The sequence below is a fragment of the Bombus terrestris genome, chromosome 3 (assembly GCF_910591885.1).
Source record: "Bombus terrestris chromosome 3, iyBomTerr1.2, whole genome shotgun sequence".
Taxonomy (NCBI): Eukaryota; Metazoa; Arthropoda; class Insecta; order Hymenoptera; family Apidae; genus Bombus; species Bombus terrestris.
In genome coordinates this window covers 13,165,616-13,184,716 of record NC_063271.1, presented here as the reverse complement: position 1 = coordinate 13,184,716, position 19,101 = coordinate 13,165,616, and the positions used below count along the sequence as shown (strand labels likewise).

The following is a 19,101-nucleotide window of genomic DNA, read 5'->3' as shown; positions in this document are numbered from 1 at the left end:
TTGAATGGATAGAATCAAAGCCTATTTAAGAGATTATTTCAGGAAACATTTACTGAGACGTGAGATATCAAATAAAATAAAAAATTGCTTCACTTAACAGTTAAATAATTCAGAGAAAAGTCAGTCGTTTGTTCAAATAAAATACTGCAATTATTTCAAAATAACATTTATCTAACGGTCAAATAAAACAACATATTATTCAAATAATCATTTTTCGTTCCGAATTTTATTCAAATAATACCGAAATTTAGGTTGAATGAGGCTTTTTTTTATAGTGGCCTTCCTGTGATATATCACTGATTCATTTGCAACATTTTGCAGTTTGTATAATTTTGTGATTTACTATTGCGTTACTCGTTCCATTAAATGCTTCGGATTAACATATTAATGGCGTACTAATTCACGTATTTTTCCTATTAATCTATATTCTTTGTGTTACAAGGATCAACGTTTTTTTATTAAAATTACTGACACAACGATCCGATCTATTTATATATCAATGCTCTGTGAATATGAATGCGGAAATACATAATTATATTATGGCTTTCAAATAGCTGTAGCGAAATACCGTTTATAGCTTGCTGGCAATAGAAAATTAATTCGCAACGTTCAGGGATTAAGATGAAGTTCTCCCGAGATTGCTTCAAGTTAAAAAGCCAAATTAAGAAAATTAGTTTATAGAGCGGACCGAACCCGCTGGGAATTGCTGACATAAACCGTGGCTCGTTAAGGAAACTGTTCGGATAATCTTAAAGACGAAACTTACGATATGATCGTACGTCCTAAAGAAATTCAAAAACTTTCAGATGGAGTTTCAGTTTCTAATAATCTCCTATCAACGTCACATATAAAAAGAAATTGATATTTAAAATAGTTGACGATAAAAGGTAGTTTAACATGTATGCTTAATCGTTAATTGATATCGTCCAGTTGATCCGCATGCCTTCAAGATATAAGTTACTTCATTTCAAAATACTTCAGCCTAATTTCTATTGTATATTTTACATCATAAAGACCATTCATAATATTTATCGAGAATGTAAAAAACAAATATAAAACAAAAATTAAAATTAGATACTTTAGAACTAAATATAACCAAACTCAAAACCCAGCGATAGCGATCGAGGTTTAACGACACAAAAATGTTATAATGCATATTTTTTATGTGAATGCTAGTAAGTTCGGCAAACAGCCATCAGAAAGTAATAGGACAACAAACAATTAATATCATTTGACTGAATTATAATCATTTGACTAAAAGAAACAAGTCATCTGCCTTTCAAAATTTATTGCACCAGAATGATTTTTCTTATAAGAAAAATTTTTTCATAGATATAAAATCATCTCATAATAAGTAGGAATAAATTGATTTCCCCCATTATGCATTTTAACTCGCCAAATAACCATAGCAAAAATAAAAAGTAATATTACAGCGTATGAATGGAAGCTACAATAAAGTAAAACAAATAACAAATAATAACGCATAGTTAACCAGTATATCAAACTAAAAGATCGGTATATGTGCATAAATAACAGTATCATAAATATACCTGCAGACAAAGCGTTTAATTACACACGAATAATGACAAACGTCAATATTGCCATTTTGAATTGAATTATTAAATCATCAATGCGTCGAGCTAAACTAACATCACGTCAATCGAATGTTCCCTTCCAAAATGACGCTTGGAGCAAGTGTCACGGCTAAACTGTAATTCTATTAGTACATATCATTCTGCCACAAAAACCGTTGGTCGTGATCAGTCAAATGATACGAAATCAAGGCATTCAATGTTTTCGACATTTACGCTACGGAAATCGAGCATACGCTGGCGGCACTGAATTAATCCATTCGCGGTGTAAGTAGGATTTTAATAATGTAATTTCGTTGCGCGTTCAATGCATACTTAATTAATAACTTTGCAAACATGGAGATATAATGAAATTAAGGAGATCTATACGCGTTTCGTGCAATAATTTCGTGATATTGAACTCATATCGGTTGTATGAAATTTCATTTACAAATTTGCGTAACACTGGTCAGTGAAAAATTCTCGGTGACTGTTTCACTTGGGAATCATGAAATAGTGATAAGATGAAATCTAAAAATATATATTTGCATATATAATACACATATGAATATATACTATGCGGCTATTAGGATATTTACTGAAAGTAGCTGTTTAAAATTTCGCGTTGAAAACAAACATTAAAAAATTACCTAAAGAGATTTGTAACTTTTTTCGTATAACTCAGATTTTTTGTGCACTATCACAATTATGTTGGAATGTTCAAGAAGTATAACACTTTTCTTTTTATAGAATTCATCAAATTGGAATATTTTGGGGGTGACAGTACTGAATATTGTACTTTCTTTCTATTTTTTTCAAAGAATGTTTTGTTAGAGTTCCAGAGATAAGTCTAGAGGTAAAAGAAGTCTTGATTATTGACATAAAAGATCACGTGTTTTAAAAACATTTTATATGTTTTATTTTTTAACACATTATACTATATGCAATATTAATGATACTATATATAATGTTATGAGATATAATATTTCATATATATATAATGCTTAATTATATAAAATATTATTTTATATCCAATAGGATGGATTTAGCTGTTTGCATCATTGTCATCTTTGAGTACCATTATAAAATATCCTTTTTTTCCGCTATATGTACATATGTAATTATATAAAAAATGACACTATTTGATTTCGTAATAAGATATATTTTGGTATTCGAGTTTTTGTCATAGAACAAAGTCAGAATCCAGTCACTTAGTTTTACAACTATATATTTAAAGATGACAAAACGCTTCCACAATATGTGTTTGAGGAACATTAAACTTCATCGCGAGTTGTCTAGTAGTAATGCGACGATTTATGGTAATCGTCGACTGTAAATTATTCCAACATTTCGCTTTTGATCGACCAGAATGTGACACATTATCTAAATAAAAATCTCTTGATAAGAATTTATGGAACCATCTGACAAGTTTGAACCTTTGTGTCTTCTCCACATATTCCATAAATGTTCTTTACTGTTTTCATGATCGCAGAGTGTTAGAGTCTCTTCGGTGTTTGTAAACCAGTATGAGTCAGATAAGCAGTTACCAACAAGCATTTTGTATTTAAGTATTTAGTGAAGGACGTTATATATATGTATATACAATGTACATGTACAATACAAGATATATATTTGTATATATGTATAATACATCTATAGTATGTTAAAAAATGAATTTCTGTAAAATAATAATTTATTCTGTTACTCTAATTAAAAGTAGCTGTAAATACTACATCATATTTCGATAAAATTTTAACAGAAATCATTTTAATTTTTGGCAATAATAATGATATGTTATATATTCATAAGTAGACTGCGGATTTTTATGCATTTATAGGAAATTCGAAGGTGCAAAATTTCACAGAATGTACATAATACGAAAACATATGTAAAATATCGACAGTATAGTACTTTCCATAATAGTTAGTACGAAAAACAATTTTCTACCGAGCCTGAACTTTTTAAATTATATCCTGAAAAATATAAATTTACAATATAAATACCCGCAATCGAGTCATAAGAATTAATATAAATGTTTGTACCATTTTCATAAAATGAACTTTTTTAACATGTAGCTATAATATAATTTTAACTGACAACAGTTAATTCGAATCCAATATAATAAATAAATTAATTTAATAAAACAATACAACTGTTGTTAAGGTGGATCAGTAAGAATAAGGGAGAGAATGGCAATAATTCAAATTATTTAATAATTCATTATGCATTAAATATAACAATTACATGGTTTAAAAAATATACAGTTTGCTGTAAAAACAAGTAAGCATGATATATAATATTATAATATAATATTACAAGCATAATATTTAATATTATCAAATACTAAAATATTTAAATTTAACATATTTTAAAACAGAATCACCTTTTTCACTATCAGAGTTACCCTACCAAAAGTATCACCGAATTGATTATAAAAATCGGGCATAGAATAAATCCTTGCCAGCTTTGCGAAATGGATTTAGCTCGTTTCACGAAACTTCGCAGTTTCATGGGAAGCACGCGCACAGCTTATGAGCTGAAAGTATCATTGAATACCGTCGCTTTATGCGAGGACGGAGCGAGATGTGGTTATCTTCGATGCAATAATAGGTGGCAGGGGATACGAGGAGGGAAAAATCGCGGGACTTTTTGCAATAGGGTAGCCAGAACTCGCAAAGTTCGGACAAGCGGTGCTTCGGGCGATCGTTCACTGGCCATCATGTTCCTGCACTTATGCATGCAAATAGGGGTTAATAATGCAGCACAGCCGCGAATAATAGCACGATAATAATTACGCGAAAGCTAGGCCAGATGTTTGGCCGGTTAAGAAAATGTTGCTATAATTGCAACAAGCTCATTACGGAAGTTGACGATGAGACATGTGCGATCGATTCACTAATTTGTTTCCATGAAAATGTTGTTTAAGCCCTTCAACATGGATCGCTGTTTACGTCACACATCAGTATCGATAAGATATCTAAAGCGCTAAAACATGTTCCACATCTCCATATATTTTTGGTTTTTTAAAAAAATCGTGAACGAAGTATAGGATACCGTAATGCGATAATTGTATAAACTATACGATAATAATGTTATGTGGTAATAAAATAATGTAGTAGGTGATCCACCGTGGGAAAGACTATTTTGCTCTGGTGTAATAAATATGTATGCCATCGTTCTGGATAAAAAAATTTAATGAAATAATTTCACTCTTTGCAATTAATAGAACTACGCATAATAGAGTATTATGGCGTGATTAAATTGATTTCTGGAAGATTTTTAACAGATAGTAATAACATTGGTGTTCGTAATCGTTAAACTTTAATTATTACTTAGTGTGTTATTTGACAAACTCATCTTTAGATTCTGTAATTTCTGAATTAGATATTAGATAAAAAAGAATCTTCTAAACTGCTAGAAAAACTTTTAATATATAATATAATATAATATATATATTATAATATTATGATATAATGTAGAATCGTGAGGAAAAAGCCCGGTTAGAAACTAACCAAAACAATGTCGCCTGTCTTTCGGTCGTTAGTTTACATAGGGAAAAAAACCTATGTGACTAAAGTCACCTAGTTCTTGCGGAGCGTTAACAGGACGGTTTGAATCTAAAAAAAGTTGTTATTGGTCGAGGAGCGTTGGACGGTTGATCGAGAAGGAGAGTGAGTCGAGAGGTCAGAGTTAATCGAGGAGTCGAAGAGTAAAGTGGTTAGCGCTATCGAGTTGCGAGAGGTGTTAGCGTTGTTGAGAGTGGAGTTGTAGCATTGTCGAATTGCGTAAGTTACTAGCGTAGCTGAGAGATTGAGTTGTTGGCGTTGTTCATTTGCGAGATTGGTCGAATTCGAGTGAGATTGTTACTTTTAATTCCATATTAAACAATCATCGTTCTCTGTCTCATTAATATCTGTATAACTAATTTATTGTAAATAAATTACAAATAATAAATAGTATCAGAAAAAAATGTATACCTAAATTTTCGCGATACTACAAGTGGGGGCTCGTCCGGGATCGAAACAAGACAGAGAACAATGCATTTAACGAAATTATTTGTGCTAGGGTAGAAAAAGATAAAATGGCAAACGTTGAGGACGAACGATTGTCGGGTAAAGAGGGTTCGATGCTGGAGGAGCTGAGAAGTAGGCTTGCACGTTTGAATCTGCTGATATCTGGTTCGAAATCAGTGCTGATGGCCAGGCTGAACCGAGCGTGTAAGACTGGACAATCGACTTCAAAGGGATCGAAGCGCGATGAAGAATCAACAAACCAGCGAGACCTAAGGAGCGAGCAGAGAGCTGAGCGCAATCAAGATGGAGACGAAGACCTCGAGAAGCTGAGGACGAAGGAGTTGAGAGCGCGCCTCGCTAGCTTGGGGTTAAAGGTCACAGGGAGAAAATCCGAATTACGCGCATGGCTACAGGCGGCCCTGGAAGGGAACAATATATCGTCGGAAGAAGAGAGCGACGACAAAAGTGACGATGAAGAAGATAGGAAAGAGGTAATAAAACATAAGAGAGGTATGCGAGCGATGTGCTCGGACCGCGATGAATATCGCCAAAAGGCATGCACCGTCTCGGTATTAAGCTTTAAAGATGTCGAAGACGCACTAGAATTGTTTAGCGGCGACAAAGGTGAAAACGTGGAGCGATGATTCGAATCATTCGAAGAAGTCGCGGACACGTGCATGTGGTCGGACGGTCAGAAGGCAGTCTACGCGAGGAAGCTGCTGAGGGGATCGGCGAAAATATTCGTCAGCTTCGAGTGCCATGCCAGGACTTGGCATGAGCTGAAGAAGGGACTAATCAGAGAGTTCTTCAGAAAGTCCAACAGTAGGCAAGTACATCAAAAGCTTAGAGAGACGAGAAAGAAAAGCGACGAGGCGTGTTTGGCCTACATGTATCGCATGCTGGAAATAGCCAATCATGCCGATATAGAGGAAGAAGCCAAAGTAGAATACATCATAGACGGGATAATAGACGAAGAAGTTCATAAGTCTATGCTGTATGGTGCTGCATCCATCAAGGAGTTAAGAAAGAGGCTAATCGCGTACGAGGAGCAGAAGAGCCGAAGGACGAAGTCGATTGCGAAGCCGGCCAGAGTTGAGAAAAACAAGAGTCCCAGCCAATCTGGTACGAAGAAGACGCGATGCTACAACTGCGACGATGAAGAACACGTGTGAGCAGAGTGTCCGAACAAGTCGAGGGGACCTAAATGTTTTAAATGTAGAGGGTACGGACACATCGCATCGAGGTGCGGCGATTTAGGTAAGTCATCTAAAAAAGTTTACAATGCGCGGAAATTGCTGCAGGCGCGGTGTAAAAGTGTCGGAATTGGAAATTTCGAACTGAGCGCGCTAATAGACACCGGTAGCGAATTAACTTTGATGCGGACAGATCAGTATATAAGAATCGGAGCGCCGAAGTTAAATCGAGACATTGTTGAATTTCACAGTATCGGGTCTAAGAGAAATTTTACGCTCGGGAAATTTTCAACAAATATCGTTATAGACGGTGTGTCGTATGGTATAACGATACACGTAGTTCCGAACACTATGATGCAACGCTCGTTGTTAATAGGCACAGACTTCCTAGATACCGTCGAGATAAACATGAAGGGTGCAGATATCTCCATTCGTAAAATAAAGGACGAAAATTTCGATGGGTTTCCGGAGGTCCTTAAAATAGACATAGAGACGGAAGCGCGTGAGGTGGATTTATCTCATGTCGACAACGTGCAACATAAGTAGACAATAGAAAATTTGATCCGAGGTTATAGGCCACAGAAAACGCGCGAAGTAGGAATCAAGATGAACATAATACTGCAGGACGATATTCCAATTTACGAAAGGCCGCGAAGACTATCTCCGCAAGACAAGGTCGAAGTCGATAAACAGATCAAAACGTGGCTGGAGGACGGAATAATACGCCAGTCACATTCCGTCTACGCCAGTCCAATCGTTTTGGTAAAAAAAAAGGACGGCTCGACTAGAATTTGCGTCGACTATAGATAGCTAAATGGAAAGGTAGTAAAAGACTGCCCTTGATCGAAGACCAATTAGATTCGTTACAAGGCTCGAGGGTATTTAGTACGTTGGATCTTTGGAACGGATTTTTTCATGTTCCTGTTGGGGAGAGTAGCAGAAAGTATAAGGCGTTCGTAGTCCCCACAGGCTAGTATGAATTTATTAAAATGCTGTTTGGTCTATGCAATTCGCCGGCTGTTTTTCAAAAATTCATAAATGCCGTTTTTAAAGAATTGATCGCGACAGGGGTGGTGCTGACGTACATGGACGATCTGATTGTGCCGTCGACTGACCTCTCGAGCGGAAGAAAAACTGAAAACAGTATTGCATGTCGCTAGCGAACACAGACTACTCGTAAACTGGAGTAAGTGTCGATTTCTGCAAACGAGAATAGAGTATTTGGGCTACATCGTCGAGGGCGGTAACATTCAGCCATCTGAATGCAAAACCAGGGCCGTCGCTAATTTGCCGGAGCCCCAATCTGCTAAGGATGTTCAAAGTTTCCTGGGCCTAGCGGGATATTTTAGGAAGTTTGTGCCCCGATACTCTGACATCGCGAGACCATTATCAGATTTACTGAGAAAAGATGTCCCATTCAGATTCGAGTCGCGCGAGCGGGAAGCGTTTGGAAGTCTAAAAGTGGCGTTAAGTGAGAAGCCAGTATTAAAATTGTATCGTGTTGGAGCGGAGACTCAGTTGCATACGGATGCGTGCAGCGTGGCATATGGTGCGATCTTGATGCAGCGCGACAGCGGGGACAATGTTTTTCACCCCGTATACTATTCGAGCGGAAAGATCTCACCGGCTGAAGAGAAGTACACCAGTTACGAACTTGAGGTTCTGGCCATCGCGAAAGCACTGAAGAAATTCCGTGTCTATTTACTAGGCATCCCGTTTAAAATCATTACACGTTGTCGGGCGTTCGCATTGACGATGCGGAAAAAGGACTTGTGCGTACGTGTTGCGAGGTGGGCGATCCTCCTAGAGGAGTTCGATTACAAGGTGGAGCATAGACCCGGGAACAGTATGATACATGTCGATGCGTTGAGTCGAAATACCCTACCCGAGGTCATGCTAATAGACGAGGACGAACGAGGGATGTTTGTACGGTTGAGAGAAGCTTAGTTGCAAGAGAACAACCTGCGGCAGATCCGAGAAAATATCGAACAGCATGAAGCCGACGGGTACGCCCTAAAGAACGGGGTTTTATATCGAGAAATAAAAGACGCATCGCTATTGGTCGTGCCAAAGTCGATGCAAACTCAAATAGTTCGACGAGCTCATGAACGTGGCCACTTCGGCATCACCATGCGTGAGAAAGTAGAAAAAATGGTGCAGAGCTGCATCGACCGTATCCTTGAGGAGAGAAAGAAAGGGACGAAGGAGGGATTGTTGAACGACATCGAAAAAGGGAAGTTGCCGCTCGACACCTATCATGTCGATCATATTGGGCCATTACCCACTACGAAGAAAAGCTACCGGTATATCTTTGTGGTAGCTGACGCTTTCACCAAGTTCGTCTGGCTGTACCCTACCAAATCAACGGGTTCTGCAGAAATTATCAGTCGTTTGGAGAAGCAGTCTGTGTGTTTTGGGAATCCACAAAGAATTATTTCCGATCGTGGGACGGCGTTTACAGCTGGTGTCTTTGAGAATTATTGCAATAAGAAATGTATAGAGCATGTATGGATTACGACTGGAATTCGGCGGGCCAACGGTCAGGTAGAAAGGGTGAATGGGATGCTTGTCCCATTGTTGGAGAAGTTATCTGCACCAACACCAGGCGAGTGGTTCAGACACCTGGAGAAAGCGCAGAGATACCTAAATGCAACTCCCAGCAGAAGCACCAATGTTACTCCGTTGCAGTTGTTGTTTGGAACGCAGATGAGAACGCAGGACGATCCGCAGATCAGGTAGCTGGTTGAAGACAAATGGGCCAATGTTCCAAGAAGAGCAGGATCAATTGCGCGGAATAGCAAGGGGACGGTTCGAGGAGATCCAAATCCAAAACAAGCGAACGTTCAGCAAGAGGCGCAGGAAGGCAACGATATATAAGACGGGGGATCTGGTGGCGATCGAGAGGACGCAGGGCGGTCCTGGGTTAAAGCTGCATTCGAAGTTCCTCGGACCGTACCGCGTGGTAAAAGTCCTGCGGAATAACCGCTACATAGTGCAACGAGAAGGCGAACACGAGGGGCCGCGTACAACTTCCACTGCAACCGACCACATGAAGTGGTCGAACGTTGTTGTTAGTGATGTAAGTGAGACCAGTGATGATGAGCACATCTGAGCGCAGATGTGATTGTCAGGAATGGCAGAATGTAGTATCGTGAGGAAAAAGCTTGGTTAGAAACTGACCAAAACAAAGTCGCCTGTTTTTCGGTCGTTAGTTTACACAGGGAAAAAAAACCTATGTGACTAAAGTCACCTAGTTCTTGCGGAACGTTAACAGGACGGTTTGAATCTAAAAAAAGTTGTTATTGGTCGAAGAGCGTTGGACAGTTGATCGAGAAGGAGAGTGAATCGAGAGGTCAAAGTTAATCCAGGAGTCGGAGAGTAGAGTGGTTAGCGTTGTCGAGTTCCGTGAGTTACTAGCGTAGCTGAGAGATTGAGTTGTTGGCATTGTTCAGTTGAGAGAGTGGTCGAATTCGAGTGAGATTGTTACTTTTAGTTCCATATTAAACAATCATCGTTCTCTGTCTCATTAATATCTATATAATTAATTTATTGTAAATAAATTACAAATAATAAATAGTATCAGAAAAAAATTTATATCTAAATTTCCGCGATACTACAATAATAATATTATATTATATTAAAAACAATATGTAACATATAGATATAGAGAGATATCCATATAATATATAGTAAAGTATATTATCGCTATTGTTTTAGGAGGTTGTTACAGGTTTATATTAAACTAATCATTTCTCGAATCAAATACTTGTATACTCTTCTGTAGAGAATCAAAAACTGCATCGAATCGCGTCTAAAGAAATGTATCGTATCATTTACAAAAACAAAGACATCACCCTCGAGTCTCGGAGGTGCATCCACCTAGAAAAGAACTGCGACTATGAGTCAGATAGCTGTCTCGAAATAGGACAAATTCTATCTGAAAAACTTTTTCCGAATAACGTACAGCTTGTATTTTACGAGATTATTTATCGTAATTCCATGTCATTTTTATACGACATTATTTTATATTTTACTAGATAATTCTATAAAAAATTATGCAATTTTTTCATTTCATATTTTGTATATTATAGTGATCCGAGTCTGTTTCGGAATTGTAGCAAATTATTCTTACAAGATAGTGAAATATTGTAAGAATGCGGATCAGCATGTTAAAAAGAGCATCTAATAATGACATATTTATTTTAACGAAAAACAACAATTGATATCTGACACTGGCGTATCAAAAACAGGCTATATATTCTGTCTTTATATATTGTTAACACTGTTATAAAGTATTGCGAGGAAAAGAAAAGTGTGAAACAAGGCGAATAAAAAAATCTGTTTAGTTCAAATGGTGACCGAAAAACAATCGAGGTCGCCACTGTAGCTATATAAAAAGGGGCCCGATTCCCGGCGGAGCCAGAGCATCGTCTGACGTAGACACGTAAACTACGCAGATCGGTGCAGTCCAATATTGAAATTCGAAATTTTTTTGAAGACTTGCGGAACATGGAGATCTTACAACATACGAACGATCGGTTCCAAGAAGGGGTTCTTGTCCAGGTGGTACGAGTCGAATCACTTACCACCATGTGGGTCCGTTTGGTTGGATGGCCCAAGATAACCCAAACGCTCAATCTGGAGATGCTGCAGCATCCCATGAAAAACTTGCCAAAGGCGAAAAGTTTGAGGCCAGGCATGCTCGTTGCCGTGCTGGCAAATTTTGAAAGTTCTACTTTCTGAGACAGAGCTATACTTTTACAACAAACGACGACGGGTTACACCGTCTTTTTAATCGACTGGGGGATAGAAACCTACCAAACCCTCAGTTCGATCCGTTTGCTGCCACGCAAATTTGCATCGATGGCACCATGCGCCAAGAAGATCCGCCTGCTAGGCGTGCAGGAGCAAGCGGAGGAAGCACTGAAACACCGTGTGGCGCAAGTTACAATGTTGAAACGGACAGGATGCCTGATGAGCATCAACTCTTCTCCAGGAGAAGAATTGACAGCGAGGTTACTGTTGGACTGGGAGTCGGGAGAATCGCCCAGAGACATGGGAGCACATTGGTTGAAACTGGGATACCTCGATCCCCAATAATCGATACTCCTGCCAGACTCTTTTTTTCTATGTATAGTAATTCTTGTATGTATGGTTTTGTATGTATGGTTCTATGTACAGTTTTATGTGGATATTTATATTTTTCTATATATATTAGTACTCAATTCTATAGTCATAGTTAAGACTGTTAGTGAATAAAAACTAATGAAAGCTTAAAACTTGTAAACTTTCTCTTATCCTTTCTTCCCATTCAGACGACAAGTCCCACAATATTAAATTTAATGATCAGCTGGGCAAATTGTAGAGTACAAAATGGAAACAAAGAATAAAAAGAATAAAATAAAAAAATAAAAAAAGAGAAAGAATTAAATTTAAGATATCTTTTAAGTTGCTCAGCAAGTGTCTTTCTTTTACAGGCACGTCTTTTACAACAACGCATCTTTATACAAACATGAAACCTAATATATCGAACATTGTAATTCTTATCTTGATAAAATAAAATGGATCATACGTAATTCGATAAAATAATATAAAACGGAAAATGTTGTGCATCCATTATTTCCTTATAAATAAAGAAACTTTTCAGACGACCTAATAGATTGCTGGCTACATAGGAAACGGGACAAATGCTGCTTCTAATTATTCACTTATCATTAATTTGCATACTTTTGTTTGTGAAATTCACATACTCTTACTACAGATTGATTCAATGGTTCGTATACTTATTGAGCAGTATTATACGTATTTACATTGTCAAAATTATGTGAATAAATTATATGGGTTAAAATAAAACGCATCAGTTAAAAAGTATTTAGTTTTCATATATCACACATTCGTATGAAATATGTACTGTACTGTGACCGATGTAGGCACAAATTACCATATAAATCCGTTAATTGTAGAAGGTATTGAATTTTTTAACTGAAGACTATACGAGAAAATTACGATTAATTTATTTTGTTGATTTTCGGACTATTACTTCATTTGTTAAAAAGAGCATTTTGCAGTGGTTGAAAAAAAGAATAATCCAAAATAAATTCAAATATACATATAAGCTTTATGTTCCTGTTTTATTTATTTTTGTTAATTTAATATTCTGCATAACTTCCCAATATTAACATTCTTCAAATGTTGAACAGTGTGATAGAATGTATATTTCATACTTTTATTGGATTTAAAAATTGTTGTTCTACAAAAGACATGAAATGTGAGTTCATCATATTTTTCACATGTAGCCTTCAACTGCACAATGTGTTTGCTTTAACGCATATTTTTGCTCAAAGGAAACGATTACAGACTCTGTTGCACGCACATAAACGTTTATAGGTTACACCGATGGAATTTTTATTCGTGCTTACATATAGGAATGTGATTATAGGCCAAAATAATGGATTTTGACGTATATATGTAGGCGTTTATAGGGTCAAAAAGTTTAGAAAGAAACAGCTTATCGATCAGTTTTGGATAATTTTATCGCTCGTTTGATAGGATCGTATGAAAACTCCGGAACTTGTGATCATAACGTGTTATAATTCCTTCCGTGTTACCTTAAGGTAACTTGGTATAAAGGGAAGATTGAAAACGATATAAAGGAATATTTTGTACTTTGATATTGTACAAGATGTTTCGTAGAAGTTCGCATAAATTTTGCTATCGTGTTCCAGAGTTAAAAATATATAAGAATGTGGTATAAGCAGAGGCTTTTAAAAGCATCGTTAAAAAATTGTAACAAAAATATGGGACGGGAGAAGCATGATAGCAAGGTTATTCTTTGTATAATGCAAGGCAAAAGTAGGTAAGTGATGTTTGCGTTACACGTTAACAAAAAATAGAATTATCGAATTAATATTTCACTGACCGAATAACTTTAACGATTTAATTTTAAGCTTAACTTCATATTATACATCGCATATATATCAATACCAGATATTCACATTTGTTTATTCATTTTATGTGTTGCAAATCCATCGTCGTTCATATTTTTATTGTGATTTTCTAATGAAATATTTATATATCTGAGTTTATACGACATTATAAATCGTGTTTAATTTATTTTTTTTTAATCTGAATGTATCATAGTCTTTATGAATACATTACTGTATTCATTATTAAGAGAAAAATTCATCTTGAAAGATTTAATGTTAATAATATTGACCTTCTTTTGCAAATACCGATTCATGGATAACTATATGAATAATTCATGATATTGAAATTTAAAGATAATTAACTAATAATCATTATAAACATAATTAACTAATAATAACTAATGGTCATCGTAAAGCGACTATATAGTGAATATGTTGAACGAACCTATAACATATGATAATAATCCATAAAAACTACAAGTATATTAGCAAAATTAGTAAAAAAAGTATATTAGCAATTAACATTAAATCGACTCATGAACAATTAAGTATAATTTACTGTTATAATCTTGTACCTGTTATGGTACTAAACAATTTACAGTGAATGCAAATGAAAATAAAATTTCGTCAGCTAATGGACACCACAATCTCCCATTATCTTCAAGTATTCTTCGTTCGTTTCGCTTTTACCTAATATATGCAATAGATTATCGCTTAATCGCATAAGTGCATGCCATCATCCGACAACAAACTTCAAAAACTCGCAACAACATCGGAACCATATTTTCGCAAAGAATCCCACTGAACTTTTCAACTGCATAAAGCCAGTTTCTTTTCTCCCATTCCCTCAGTCCTCTCTCTTTCTCTTACTCCCTCTCTCACACTTGAACGCTTTATCAGCCGGCGTTGTTTAACGACTCCGCTAGAGCAGTAAATAACAGCGAGCAGTTAATTAACCGTGAAACGTTCTAAAGTTGCAGGTTGCCAAGCAACAAGTCACAATTCGCGGGTATTCGGGTTCAAACGTCTGGGAAAGCAGAAACTGTACGTACGGTATTCGCCGTATCTCGTCCCTGGCAGCGCACCGTTTGATATTCCCTTGTTCGTTCGTTCGTCGAGAAGCGCGAGGAAAGAATTATCCGCGAAAGAGATAGGGTAGAGAAGGAGGAGCGACCGTTCTATTTGCGTTAGCTATTCTCAGATCATCACTTTTGAAGCGCACGCTCCCACAGAAGGCATCGCGTGCCATTCATTAACCAACCCACCACGCCGCAAATACTACCAGGGTTCTGTTCGTGTGCACCCTTTCTCCGTTTATCGTCGACTAATCACGACTTTCCACCTTTTTTCGTTCTTTTCCTTCTTCTCCTTTCTTGATCCTATCGTGTCTCAACGATCCTTGGACAAACCTATCTTGCGTATCCGATCTATCAAACGAATCAACCTTCTCCTAAATTTTCCGTAAGATTCTCGCGGAATTTCCAGATAAGAGTACGAGAAACTTCCTGCCAGGTTCCTATCCAAATGAAAAGATAAACGTTATTTATCTCTGCTCCGTCATTTCCAATACGGAATCCAGTCGTTCGGAATCCGCGTTTAAGTATAATTAGTATAAATATAGAATGGAACAGCCTAGTACGATAAATCGATTTATGAAATTATTTGCGCATTACGTGCATTACTTGTGGATTACGTGGCAGTCGCTTGTTCGAATGATGAGATCGCGATGAGAACTGAAGAGTAAAAATTGCACGAGCGTTTGATTCGGAGAAAACTGTGCTTTTGAAATCTATTGCCGAATGTGAATGACGCGTGTCTCGCGCAGAATTCGTCAAAAGTGGAGTTTTCAGTGGAGTTTTCAGGCCTCGTACGCTTCCTTCCATTACGTCCTCAACGCGTTATGTCTCTGAAAGAAGTACATTGGATCTGTGTGATATGGAGGTGACTGACACGGACGACCCTGCACAATATTCCTCTCACACTGAATGTGCAAGCGTTAGGCGATCGATGATCAATAGCTTGATCGTTCGAAAAGTCCGTCTTTTTATTCTTGTTGTATATACTAAGTGTCTGTTTTGTTTGGGAACACGAGATAATAGTTCAAAGAAGTAAAACATTAAGCCAACGATTTTTGTATCATTTTCCAATAAAAGTTTGTACGGAAAAACCTGCAATCTATATTTTCAAATTCCTTCGCCTTGCTAACATCTTGATAACAATTCGCTTATATTCTCCTTCTTTCTTACTCCTTTCTCTGTTTTGCGTGTCTCGCTGATTCGTATCTTTCGGTATGCCTATGGTAATCATAAGTCCTTATTCAACACTCAGTTTGTTGTCCCTTTCGTTCTTTCGCTCGATTTTTCTTAGGTTCGTTCCACCTTCCCCTTCTCTGTCTTTCTCTTTTATTTTTTATCTTTCTCCTTCTCGGTATGTTTCTTTTCTTTTTTCGCTCGATCTTCTCGTGTTCCGTTTCGTGAGCGAAGAAAGCTCCTGGCGACATTTTGATCGATCGCTCTTGCGGTCGGATTCGTTCCCTCGCACGCTACACGCGTGCAAATTAATATCGAATCGGCGGATGATCGATTACACTTTTCGCGCAAATCGAACAAGAAATTTTATTAACCTCGCGCGCCTCATTAGTGTTCATGGTTCGCTCGTTGGCAGGATACGATTATATATACACACGTCATTTGTTTATTCGTTATGTACTTTGTATTAATGTTCAAATAATATCGAATAACTTTACCTAAAAATGGTATGCGGCACGGCATTGCACAAACATTATCTTTGTCAGTAATGAATGCATCGATACTTTTAATTCCTCATTGTACTTAAATTAAATATTAAATATGTACTCTCTGAATGTAGATGTGTTATTGTTTTGTGAGTGCATATTATAAATATTAAAATACTTGAACGAACTTATGCAAAATCTGATAATAATTACGCGGCAAGTTATAATATGCAATATATATAATATTGTATATAATATATAATATATAAGATATAATATACATCTATATAAAATATGCTTTTATATATGTGAAGTATTTTGCAAAGAATATCAGATATGTGTATATGTTAGTTAGATATGTTAGTCATAATTAATCGAGAACCTTCGTCAATTAATTTAACATACATTTATAGTTTGATATCATAAAATATGATGGGAATATATTTAAATATTTTGCATTCAACTTCGTAATATTTTTTCGATTCGTAAGATTGAAATTGAAATGTCTTAACAAATTTGCATTTTATTTCAATATATCTTTTCCTTCAATATTTCTAGTTATATATGTGTATATGTGGATTTATTAATTATTTTTCGATGTCATTTCATAATTATTATGAATTATTATGTTTAATAGGAATGGATAATAATATTTGGATAAAAAAATGGTTAAAATAATGATCGAAGTACGTAATGAATTTTATACAATTGATGATTATAATAACACTAAACATATGAATTCTTTACACTCGAAGGTTCCAGAAAAGAAATAATAGCTCTTAAAGGTTTTAACAATTTTGCAGTAATTTTTCAAAATTATTTCATTTGTTGGTAAATGTGTTGAAAGTATCTATTTACGAACAGCTTAGTTTTTATCTTATAAGCAATTAACACAGAAGCTTAATAACTAATTAACTTTACTTATACTTTTTTATACCATCTTTTATATCTTTTTTTCTGTCTTATTATTGGAAGCTTCGATTAAACAAAACGACGGAATTCTTCTCAACTTTGAGAAATTCATCCCTGTAAAACTGGAATAAAATATATGAGAGACGAAAATTTCTGTTAGTGAAGGGAATTTAAATCTTCACAACCTTGCCGACAGTTCATTTTAATCCGGGTCATTTTTCTAAGACAAATACAACCAGGTGTAATATAATTTGCGTGTGAAGGAACAGCTTGATAATAATTTTGAACGTCAACGTCGTGGATGTATTTGACAAGAAGAAAAAACGAACAAAGAAAAACGGAAACGTGCTGAAAAATTATAAAGATTCAGTGTATCAACGACGAAAAATTTTCTCCAAGTATTGCGTTGCAGCTGCTCTTCTTGACGCTTCTCAATGCCAGCCATTCACGTGCACATACTCACAAACCTTTCCTGTCCTGTATTTCTTTACTGTTCTGTCTTATACCTACATTTCGTTCGTTTCTTCCAGCTCGTATTTCACTTCACGCTTTCTTTTCTTGCTTTGGAAGTAATTTTCCCATATACTTCTCCGTTGTTATTTTCTCTCTGCCACTAGTCTTTGTCTACGATTCCGCGTTTTAATTTACTTTCTTATTAATCATGTTTTACCTTTCGTCTCCTCTTGTTCTTTCACCTTAGTCTATACACAGCGTGTACAGTCTATACTCTATACAAATGCTTTCACTGATATACATTTCCGTACTCCTTTTTTACCCGTCATCCGTCTCGTCTGAAAGCATGCTAATCAAATGTAAGGAGATCTAATTTAATTTCGAAATTTAATTACGCGCAGTCGTCGGTATGCGTTTCATTTTACGCTTTATGTCGTTCAAATATTGCTCGCTAATGTCGTTCGAATAATGAACAGTATAAGATCATATGTACGTAGAAAATGTCGGATTTTATGAATACATATGCCGCCGGTTTGCTAAACGAGTAATAAAACTAAGAAAATAAATTTGCTACGAAATCAGTTTAAAATAGAAGATCCGAAAAAAAGAATTACCAGTTTTTCAACGATGTAGCCATTTAAAAGATTATTTTTTTTAACTTTAAGCCATTGATAATCAAAGCTGCGTTAAAGCAGTATTTTATTTCCAACTTTTACATTAGATATGTTCATTCATACCGCGTAAAGCAGATGAAAAATTACATTAATGGACAAAATTATTACCTGATATCATCGGTTCGCTCGGGATCTTAAAAAACTTGGTTGGATCTCGTTGGATAAAAGGTAACCACTGGGCAAATGCCGTTCGTTTTTCCCGTTATTCAGCCACACGTCGTCCTCGATGATTTTACCCGCTAATTAAGTCAATCTTCGCATATTTGAAGGATCCTCGGAAATCCCGTGGCCACGTAAAACGAGATCCGCACACGTCTCTCAGACTGTCATGCCCGCTGTCTGTGAAGGTTTCGGGTTCGGTAAGCATTCGCTCTACTCTTTGTCTCCGTACTTTCCTATTATTTTCCTTTTCCCTTCTCGTGTCAATTCCAGTTCAACGATCGTTGTTCACGAACGAATCCACGAACCTTCCATCCATTGCACCACCGTGCTCGAGCCGTTTTTTCTCGGCCCTTTCTCAATTTCTCCGGCGGTCCTCGATTCGATTCCCTGCCATTCGACCACCGAGGTGTCGGAGCTTCGGCCTCCGCCACGATTTCTCGCATTCTTCTGCTTGTTAACGATC

At 36.4% G+C, this 19,101-nt stretch overlaps 1 protein-coding gene and 1 long non-coding RNA gene across 3 annotated transcripts in view; one reads left to right on the top strand and one right to left on the bottom strand.

Moving 5' to 3' along the window:
* LOC100650315 (division abnormally delayed protein) overlaps positions 1-19,101 on the bottom strand; it is a 249,546-nt gene that overhangs the window by 15,764 nt on the left and 214,681 nt on the right. The window lies entirely within an intron of this gene.
* Positions 5,121-12,056, top strand: LOC105667177. Of its 2 annotated transcripts, none has more exons than XR_007227818.1 (2): positions 5,121-5,356; positions 5,642-12,056. It is a non-coding gene; the product is annotated as an uncharacterized LOC105667177 (long non-coding RNA). The 2 variants fall into 2 exon arrangements; XR_007227819.1 differs by having other exon boundaries at positions 5,637-12,056.